Source organism: Dipodomys spectabilis, unplaced genomic scaffold (assembly GCF_019054845.1).
Source record: "Dipodomys spectabilis isolate Male_0828 unplaced genomic scaffold, ASM1905484v1 ptg000058l, whole genome shotgun sequence".
Classification (NCBI taxonomy): Eukaryota; Metazoa; Chordata; class Mammalia; order Rodentia; family Heteromyidae; genus Dipodomys; species Dipodomys spectabilis.
The window spans coordinates 2,461,958-2,473,030 of NW_024870735.1; the positions used below are offsets into that span (position 1 = coordinate 2,461,958).

General features: G+C 36.9%; 1 non-coding gene across 1 annotated transcript; it reads left to right on the forward strand.

The window, feature by feature from the left end:
* The first annotated feature begins 10,684 nt into the window (after window positions 1-10,684).
* Window positions 10,685-10,791, forward strand: LOC122108385. Its single transcript, XR_006147559.1, has one exon. It is a non-coding gene; the product is annotated as a U6 spliceosomal RNA (small nuclear RNA).
* Window positions 10,792-11,073: the final 282 nt, after the last annotated feature.

Genomic DNA, 11,073 nt, shown 5'->3' on the forward strand with positions numbered 1-11,073 from the left:
CTGAGATTGAGGATGGTGGTTCAAAACCAGCCTGGGCAGAAAAGTCTGTAAGACTCTTATCTCCAATAACCCACTTGAAAAGTAGAAACAACAATGTAGCTCAAGTGATTCAGTGGAATCAATGACCTGAAGAGCTGAGAGATATCGCCAAGGCCCAGAGTTCAAGCCACACGACCAACAACAACAACACAAAAAATTGACATGGATTTTTACTTTATTATTTCATGATTTTTATTGTGAAAATACATAGAGAGGGGTTACAATTACATGAGAAAAGTAAAGATTACATTTCTTATCAAGCATTGTTGCCCCCTACTTTGTTTCCCCTTCCCATCCCTTCCCATCCCCTCCCACCCAAAACCAACCCATGCACCAAAGTTGTAAAGTTTGTTTTCTGACATAACGTGTTATACATCTGATTGTTGCAATGAGTCCACTTGTATCCCTATTTAAAGAATTTGTTTTTCCCTTCTCCTCCACAAATTATACCAACATCAAATACAGTGAAAACAGGGATTATACCATGGGGGAGGGACATACAAAGCAACAAAGAAATCATCTTATAAATAAGCTAGAAACAATACCAAGAGGGAAAAAAAACATTTGAGTCCTTATCTTGGGGTTCATTTCATCTAAAATCAACTTATCTGAACGTTTCTGCTTGTCTCACAAATATACTAGTTATTGCAAATAAGGGAAACCGTGGGACCTATATTTTTTGGGCCTGGCTTACTTCACTTAATATAATTTTTTCCAAGGCCTTCCATTTCCTAACAAATGGGGCAATGCCATTCTTTCTGATGGAGGCCTAGAATTCCATTGTGTAAGTATACCACATTTTCTTGATTCATTCATCTACTGAGGGGCATCTGGGTTGGTTCCATATCTTAGCTATGGTAAATAAGGCTGCAATAAACATAGTTGTGCTGGTAAGCTTTAGTATCGTCATGTTTGTGATCATTTGGGTAAATGCTCAAAAGTGGGATTGCTGGATCATAGGGGAGCTCTATGTGGAGTCTTTTGGGGAACATCCATACTGCTTTCCAAAGTGGTTGAACAAATTTACACTCCCATCAACAATGCAGTAAGGTTCCCTTCTGTCCACATCCCCTCCAGCTTCTGATGTTATTAGAGTTCTTGATTATAGCCATTCTAACTGTGGTGAGGTGGTATCTCAATATTGTTTAGATTTGCATTTCTTTTATGGTTAGGGAAGTTGAGTATTTCTTCATGTGTCTATTGACCATCCTTCTTTCTTCTTCAGAGAAGTTTCTCTTTAAGTCTTTAGCCCACTTATTTATTGGGAAGTTGTTTGAGGATTTGTTCTTAGATTTACTTTTGTGAATTCCTGGTACATTTTGGATATGAAACCCTTGTCCGTTGTATGGCTAGTGAAGGTCTTCTCCCAATCCTTGGGTTTTCTACTGATCTTGCTAGATTTATCCTTTGCCATGCCGAAGCTCTGCAATTTCATACAATCCCATTTGTCTAACCTTTCTTTGATTTGTTGTGTTTCTGGGTCTCTATTAAGAAAATTTTGGCCTGTGACAAGGAGACCTAGGGTGTCTGCTGTGACTCCAGGTCTTTGATCCATTTGGAGTTGATTCTTGTGCAGGGTGAAAGTTAAGGATTTAGCTTTATTTTTCTATGAGTGATTGACCTATTGTGCCAGCCACTTACTGAAGAGGCTTCCTTTCTTCCATTCTATTTTTTTAGCTCCCTTATCGAAGATTAGATGGCTATATGTCTGTGGGTTAATTTCTGGGTTTTCACTTCTATTCCATTGGTCCTGAGATCGGTTCTGGTACCAATACCATGCTGTTTTGATTACTATGGCTCTGTAGTAGAGTTTGACATTTGGTATTGATATTCCTCCAGCACTATTCTATTAAGGATTGTTTTTGTTATTCGAGGTCTTTTATTGTTCCATATGAATTTTTGGATTGCCTCTTCTATTTTCTTGAAGAATGAGGTTGGAATACTCATAACTATCACATTGAATTTGTACATAGCCTAGGGAAGTGTTGCCATTTTCATGATGATGATCTTTCCAATCCAGAGATGTTTTTCCACTTTCTAAGTTCTGTTTTGATTTCCTTTTTTTGGTTTTTTAAGTTTTCATCATAGAGATTTTTACTTCTTTGGTTAAACTAACTCCTAGTCATTTCATTTTTTGTGGGGCTATTACGAATGGAGTTGTTTTCCTTATTTCAGCCACGCTATTCTCATTGTTGGCGTATAGTAAAGCCGTTGATTTTTGAGGGTTAACATTATACTCTGCTACTCTGCCAAAGTTTTCAATGAGCATGAGTGATTTGGGAGTGGATTCTGTGGGAATCTTTAAATATAAGATCATATCATCTGAAAAGAGGGAGAGTTTTACATGATCTTTACCTATTTGGATCCTCTAATGATTGCCTCTTGTCTTATTGCTGTAGCTAGGTATTCTAATACTAAATTGAAGAGAAGTGGAGAGATTGGACATCCTTGTTTCGTTCTTAAGAGGAAATGGCTTTAGTTTTTCACCATTAAGTATAATGCTGGCTATAGGTTTGTCATATACAGCCTTTATTGTTTTGAGGAATGTTCCCTGGATTCCTAATTTTTCCAGAACCTTTATCATAAAGGGGTTTTGGAACTTGTCAAATGCTTTTTTCTGCATTTATTGAGATAATCATGTAGTTCTTATCCTTGCTCTTGTTGATGTGATGAATTATATTAATTGATTTGCATATATTTAACCAGCTTTGCAACCTTGAAATGAATCCTGTTTGATCGTGTTGTATGATTTTTTGGATGAATTGTTGAAGTAGGTAGGCCAAAATTTTGTTGAGAAGTTTTGCATCAATGTTCATCAAAGAAATGGGTCTATAGTTCTGTTTCTTTGATGAGTCCCTGCCTGGTTTTGGGATGAGGGTTATGATGTCTTCATAGAATGAGTTCAGTAGTGCACTTTCTCTTTCAATTTCATTGAAAAGTTGGAGGAGTATTGGTGTGAGCTCTGCTTTGAAGTCCTTGTAGAATTTCACTGTAAATCCATCTGGTCAAGGGTTTTTCTTATGAGAGTACTCTTATTGATGTTTCTATTTCAATGCTTGATATGGGTCTGTTAAGTTGGTTTAACTCATCTTGGTTTAGTTTTGTCATGTCAATATTTGCTAGGAAAAGGTCTATTTCTACCAGATTCTCAAACTTATTAGCAAAAGCTTTGAGAAGTATTCCCTTATAATGTTCTGTATCTTGGTTGTTTCTGTGGTGATGTTTCCATTCTCATCTCTGAGTTTATTTCCTTGTGTGCTCTTCTTCTTCTGATAAGATTTGCCAAGGGTCTGTCAACTTTTGTTAACTTTTTGAAGAACCAACTCTTTGTTTTGTTGATTCTTTCTAGGTTTTTTTGGATTCTAATTAGTTTAATTCTGATTTAAATTTAATTATTTTTTCAATCTACTGGATTGGTGTTTATTTTGTTGCTCTTTTTCATGAAGGTTCAGATGTCTAATTAAATTGTTGTTTTCAGATCTCTCTAATTTGTTGATGTAGAAACTCAGAGGTACAAAATTGCCTCTGAGAACTGCATTTCCTGTGTCCCAGAGAAGCTGGCAATTTATGTGTTCATTTTTGTTGAATATCACGAACATTTGCATTTCCTTTCTAATCTCTTCTATGACCCATTGGTGATTCAACAGTGTGTTGTTCAGCCTCCATGTGTTACAGGACTTTTCTTTGGTGGCTTTTAGTGTTGAGTTCTAATTTTATTCCCTTGGATGCTGTTTCTTGGCCTTTATTGTGGTCTTATTGGTTTTCTATGTGTAGGACATCTTTAAGTATCTTTTGTAAGTCTGATTTGGTGGTTCTAAAAGCGTCTTGTATCTGCATAGGCTTATATTTTGCATGTTTGGAAAGTTCTCTACTAAGATTCTGTTACATAAAATTTCTAAACCATTAACTTCTGTCTCTAGGTGCTCCTCTACACCCATTATCCTCAGGTTAGGCCTTCTGATGGTGCCTTCCAAATGTTGAATAGATCTATCATATTTCTTGGATTTGTCTTGGATAGTTATACATTCTTTCTCTATAATATCTAGGCTGTCTTTTATCCCTGAGATTCTATCTTCTGCATGGTCTAACTGACTGTCAAGATTTTCTACTTTGTTTTTTATTTCTTTTCCTTCTAATTGTTTGGCTTTGATGGATTCAAATTCTTTGTTGGAGCTTTGTTTTAGGTCTTGTATGAACTTTACTTCCTTAATTTGGTGTTCAGTTTTTATTCTCAAATCACTTAGATTATTCCTTATGGTTTCCTAGGACTCCCATTCCTTTTATTGGGCTCCATTGGGCATTCCCCCCTCTGAATTCATTCAACTGTCTATTCATAGATTCCATCAATGCCTTTATTGATTTAGTCTATTGTCATCCCTCTCTCGCAATTCCTGTATTACTCTTTGATTAGCTTCCTCACAATCATGCAATTCCTGTCTTTCTCTTTGACTGATCTCAGCTTTCTCATGCGATTCCTGTATTTCGCTTTCACTGTTCTCTACCTGTTCATGCAATTCCTGTATTAATCTTTGAGTAGCTTCCTCATGTTCATAAGATTCCTGTATTAATCATTGGTTCGCCCCCTGTTGCTCTCTATCACACTCACAGAGTCCTTTGCAAGTTTTCAATCTATTCATTCACCATGTTTACAAGGAGTGTTTGTAGAGCTTTTTGGGAACTCTTCTCTGCATTATTCATTAACTAATCGGTCTCCTGATTATCATGAGTGGGAATTCGTATACCCGGACTTGCCATTTTTCTTGTTTTTTTGGCTTGTTTTGCCCATTTGGTATGAAGGTAAAACCAATTTGTGCTAGAACACTATTTTAAGGCAAGCATCAACTGGAGTTCTGTAGTTGCACAGTCAAAATGTCTGCAGATACAATCTAGTTCATCAGATACAATCTATTCAACATCAAACAACCATGAACTAAGGGGCTACTAAATGCAAAAAGGATTTGACACAACAGAAATTATTAGGTTTAGGGAGAAATGTGGAGAAAAATGGGATTAGAGGGATGTGGAGAGGTAAGAGAAGAGTGAATTTAACCAAGTCCTAATTTCTGAGCGGGAAATGGATTGGACAGAATGATAGGAGAGAGATTTTAAAAACTAAAGAAAAAAATGGATAAACAAAAATTTAAATTTAAGAAGTGAAACACTTAAAAATTATGTAAATTTAAAGAAATGATATTGAGAGAAGAAAGGAAAGGATGAAATGAGAGGACGGATAGAAAGGAAACATGAAAAACTAAAAAGTTAAAAGTTTTAAAATTAGTTACTTGAAAATTATATTGGTATAAAGAGATAATACTGCTATTAAAGAAGTTAAGCCTAAGACGTTTTGAATAGAGTAATAAATTTCTGGATTAAGTATGAACACAATGGGGAATAAGGTCTAATAATCGACCACAGGTAAATATCTGGGGATGAGCAGAACGGCAATTAACTCAAACAAAAAAAGAAGAAAGAGAGAAAAAAATGAAAACAATAAAAAAGGACCAAAAGGTCAGAAGAGATTAAACACACACACACACACACACACACACACACACACACACACACACACACACACACCAAAAATAAAAAATATGAGAAAAAATTAACATCAAACACTTTAAAAAATAAAAATTGAAAAAAAGGTTAAAATAGAGTTCTTTGATTTTTTTTTTTGGGGTGGGGGTAATGGGATGACACTGTATCTCCCCTGTGTCCATATCCAGTCTCTTGGTTATGCTTGCTTATGCTTGTGTGCTTGTGGTGTTTGGTTTTCGTTTTGCTTGATTGATTTCTTAAGTTAGTATTTTTGGGCAGGCAGAAAAATGCTCTGCTTTACTCAGGATTTTGTGATCCTCCTCCCAGGCTATTTCAGTGGGACGGAGATCTGCTTTGAGTATCACAAAAGAGGGAGATGGCTGTTTCCTCCAGTGTGAAGATGCTGTGATGAGTCTAGGTTCTGGGTAGGGTTGAGGCCTTTTAGGAAACAATAGCTTTTCCCTGAGGCGCAACTCCTGAAATACTTATGGAACCCATTCTCAGGGTTTATGTTTACTGAGCTTCAATTGTTTGTCTAGGCTACTCTAATGAGGGGCAGCCTTTAGTTTTGTTTACCCTGTGAAGGAAATCACTCCTCTGAAGACAGAGCTACCACTGGCTGGGTGGGGTGACATTCCCCTGGGTGGAGCTGACCCTGGCAGGTCATGTCTACTTCCTATGACCTGCTAAATGACTCTTTTGTTTTCTTCCAAAGCCTGAGTTGGAGCTATCTGCTCAGCCCTGAGTAGCACAGTATCATAGATGGAGATCTCTGGTGGTGGGGGAGGGGAGGCCTTCCCTCCTCTGCTCCCTGAGGAGTGAGGATGTCAGGATTCTACTCATGCTGGATTGTTGGTTCCTGGGTCGTCTCTGGTCTGTGATCTGCAGGATGAAGATATCTGCTCCTTGTCAGTTCTTGCTGGTGTTGAGTAGAATATGCTCACCGGCCTCGTCTGGGGCCTTTGTTGTGGACTCTCTCTGTAGATATGGTGGCTATAGCCACTGGCGCTGTCCCTACTGATGCCACAGCTGTGGCTACTGGCAAGTGCTCAGGTCTGTCATCTTGCCTGGATTTTCCCTCTCTTGCCAAATTCTCTGTACTGTGATGGCACACTAACTGCTTTCTATGCAAGAGCTTGTTTACCCTCCAGCTTTTCGTCTTCCATCTTCCCCCAAATCCTAATGGTTTTTTATGAGTGGTTTTTTAGTGAAAAATGTTTTTGGTGTTTATATTTTCAGTTGGCATAAAATGAGCCTACTTTTGTCTTAATTTAATAAATAAAACTCTCTGATTCTATGACAGCATAAACTTTTTGGGTAATGGTTAAGACTAGGTTGCCTTTCTGAAAAAAATAATCTTATCACCCAAAAAAGAGGAACAAAAGGAAAATAAAATATGACAGGAAACTTATAAATCTTAATGGACTAATAGTCTGTTAGTTTGTTTTAATTTTTACTGAAAAATTAAAGTAAAACTTGACAATGTTTTATTAACATATTTAAATTTCTTCATCCTTTTTATTTAAGATTCACTTTAAAAAGAAATTCAACAGGTGACAATGTATTTTTCCTGACTTTTCCAAAGAAATGATCATTTCATCATTATAGTGTATAGCACAATATACCCAGAAAGCATTAGTTAAGGAAAAAAATTCCTATTCTTTGGTTTGCTTCAGTGTGTATCTAAAGCTGCATATCACATCTTATCCACCCTATTGTCAGTCTTCTCATTTGAAATATTTCAATAACTTTTCATTCCTTGGTTTGTCAGCCAGCAAATCTTTATAAAACAACATGCTTTCATTCATTGTGCTTTCCAAAATGTATCTCACAAATGCCTAGAACGAAGCACAATCTGAAACATCTGTGGAGTTTTCCACCTAGAGTACAAAGTAATCACTTTCCATACTCCTTAGAACCAGCTGTTCACTAGCATTAATTGCTCTGTCACTCCCATGATTTAAAACAACAGCATTTGACAATGGCGTACATTTTAATTGGTTTACCACATTTGGTTCGTTTTCAGCAAGGACTGTCTTCACGGAAGATGGTAATAGATGAGGTTTGCAATTATGTATTTTAAAAGGGCTCTAAGTTGTGGATATTGAATATCCATTTCAGTGACTAAATATTTAAATTAAATCCTATGAAGTATACTCCTTCAATTTTCTGGCTAAAGTGTTCTACAATCTCTCTCTCTCTCTCTCTCTCTCTCTCTCTCTCTCTCTCTCTCTCTCTATATATATATATATATATATATATATATATATATATATATATTGTCGGGCGTGGGGCTTGAACTCTGGGCCTGGGCACTGTCCCTCAGCTCTTCAGCTCAAGGCGAGTGCTCTACCACTTGAGCTACAGCACCACTTCCGGTTTTTTGGTGGTTTATTGGAGATAGGAGTCTCACTGTCTCTCCTGCCCCGGCTGGCTTTGAACCGCAATCCTCAGAACTCAGCCTCCTGTGTAGCTAGGATTACAGGTGTGAGCCACCAGCGCCCAGCCAATCTAGATATTTTTAAAGGAAATATTGTACGTTGTTTCCTTGGTGACAATGTAATTGGAAGACTTAACATTTTCATGCACCATTGCCGTCTTAAATGAAGTAGATGTACATGGGTTTGCATACAGAACTTTTGGAACAGCATTAATGTTGATCTTGGATGGAATTTGATTGGGAATTGTGGCAGGTTTTCATGGTATGAGAAGAAAAAGGCCACACTAATATTTTATCTGCTACAATGCTATATTAGTTTATTCAAACACACACATACACACATATACACAGATATACACATGTGTAGTATGAAGACCCAGTAAGTATGCAAGAAAATATTTTAATAGGAATTCCATAAGATATTTAGTCTGCTGAGATCTAATTAGAATTTGTAGACATATCTAGTTGCTTCAACCCCTGGACAAGTCATTATCATTGGTGAAGGTGTTGCCATTTGAATTTAGAATGCCCCAGAAAGACCTATGTGTTAAAGAAAAATGACTTATCATTTCCTCCCAGACTGTGGAGAATACCTGAATAGTTCTTTTGGAGATTAAGTTCTTCAGAGTGAAACCTATGAGAACATGGACTGTCATCTACTTTCTTCTTTTCTCTTTAATCATTCTAGGTCAAAAACATTTCTTTTTGACATACTCCCCACCTTGACGTTGTCTTGTCATAGGCCACCAAAGCCATAAAACCAATTGAACATACACTCAAACCTTCAAACTTATAAATCTGAGTAAGCCTTTCTGCTTATTAAATGGACAATATCACTTATTATGGTAGGTTATAAAGCTAACACAGAAATCTAGTCTTTCTAACAAGGTAAAGTATATAAAAATGCTTCATTATAAAATATCTAACTCCAAGTTGTATTTTGTGTTTTTGTTTCTGTAGATCCTAGAGCTTAAACTCACGGCCTGAATGGTGCTTTTGTGTTCAAGGCCAGTGCGCTACATAAAATCTGACCTGGAACTCCATTTCTCCTGTTGGTTAATTGGAAATAAGAATCTAATGAACTTTCCTATGCAGGCTGTCGTATTCATGTTGCATACTTTATGTAATGCCGATTCTCAACATTGTATAGATGCTCCAACTACAATATAAAAAAAAAACTTAAAACATACTAAGGATATTTGTAAAGTATAAAATGAAGGAAAATTTTTCATCCTTTACAAATCTATGCAAAATCTATGCTAAACAATTGATATTTTACTGTACCTTTCCTACAACCAGTTTGATATAGTTTAATACTTGTCACACCAAGTTTCTCTGTATTCTACTGGATATTTACTTTTTCACATATGTGTGTATATGTATACATATATGCATCTATCTATATATGTTTCAATGTCGATCATCGGACTTGAAGCTGCTTTGTTTTGCTGTTCAGCAATTGAACCTTGCCGGCTCATTCTGTGACAATATCTGTGCTCATTCTCATCATTCCTTTATTTACCAAATCATCACCTTCTAAAATCAGCTTCATTTCTTGGGTAAGTTTACCAATCAGTCCAACCAATATCCACCCAGAGGGTCTTAATAAATCAAGTTTTAAGGAAGAAGATAACATGAAGTGACAACTACAGAAATTCTACAGAGACCTGACATCTTTCACATTTCTGCCTTCCTTCTCTTCTCATTCTTCAAAAGCATTGACTAACACTATAAATATACTGCAATTATAAGTTAAGGATCAGTGGGGTTTTTCCCAACCTGAAGCCTTCTTTTCCGTGATTCTTGACATAAACTTTTTGGGAGATTTTTTGAATTGTGAGGGGATTCCATCCAAAACAAAGCCATGTATATCAAGAAAATCAATATTTTCAACTCAGATTACTCAACAAAAGAGGGAGAAAATTAAGGTTAGCTATATATGTTAAGCACAAATATAGGCAATATCAAGATATCTTGAAATTGTATACTTTTATTGGATAAAGTGGCTCAATCCTGTAATATTATCTACTTAGAAAACAGAGATTAGAGTATTGCATTTCCAGGCAAGCCCAGACAAAAAAAGACTTTTCAGAAACTCTAACCATTTGCTGGGTGCAATGTGTTTTGCTTGTGTTTGGAGGACTACAGTCCAAGCAGGCCCAGCATAGTGATACTACCTCAAAATAAGCAATCAAATTACAATCTGCAGGTATGGCATAGTAGAGATGCCAAAGTTGTAAAGTTCCTTTCGTTGCTGCAATTGGTTTTCCTGTATCCCTATTTAAATATTTTTCCTTTCCCCTCCACAAATGATGCCAACATCAAAAATATGTGCTTATGTAAGAAATGCATGATTCTAAAATTTCATGACAATTCTTTTGAACTTACTTTTTGTGGAATTGTCTAGTTTAAGAAAATCAATTACACTTTCTATATAAAAAATGTTCTGGGGCTGGGAAGGTGGCTCAGTGGTAGAGTGCTTGCCTTGCATGCCTGAGTCCCTGGGTTCAATTTCTCAGCAGCACATAAACAAAAAGAAAAAAGCTGGAAGTGGCGCTATGGCTCAAGTGGTAGAGCTATCGCTAGCCTTGAGCTGAAGAGCTGAGGGACAGCGCCCAGGCCCAGAGTACAGGCTCCACGACCGGACCCCCCGGAAAAAAAACATGTTCTGTGCTTAATCTGGTAGCCCATTTACTAACATTGAAATGATACAGAGAAGATTAGCATGGCCCCTGAACAAGGATGACTCGCAAATTCATGAGGCAATCCATATTTATACAACAACAGATGCTGGAGGGGATGTGGCCACAAGGGAACCCTACTCCATTTTTGGTGGGAGTGTAAACGTGTTCAACCACTTTGGAAAGCAGTATGGAGTTTCTTCAAAAGACTCCACATAAAGCTCCCCTATGACCCAGCAACCCCACTTTTGTTCATTTTCCCAAAAGATCACAAACAAGACCATACTAAAACTACCAGCACAACTATGTTTATTGCAGCATTATTTACCATAGCTAAGATATGGAACCAACCCCTATGCCCCTCAGTAGATGAATGGA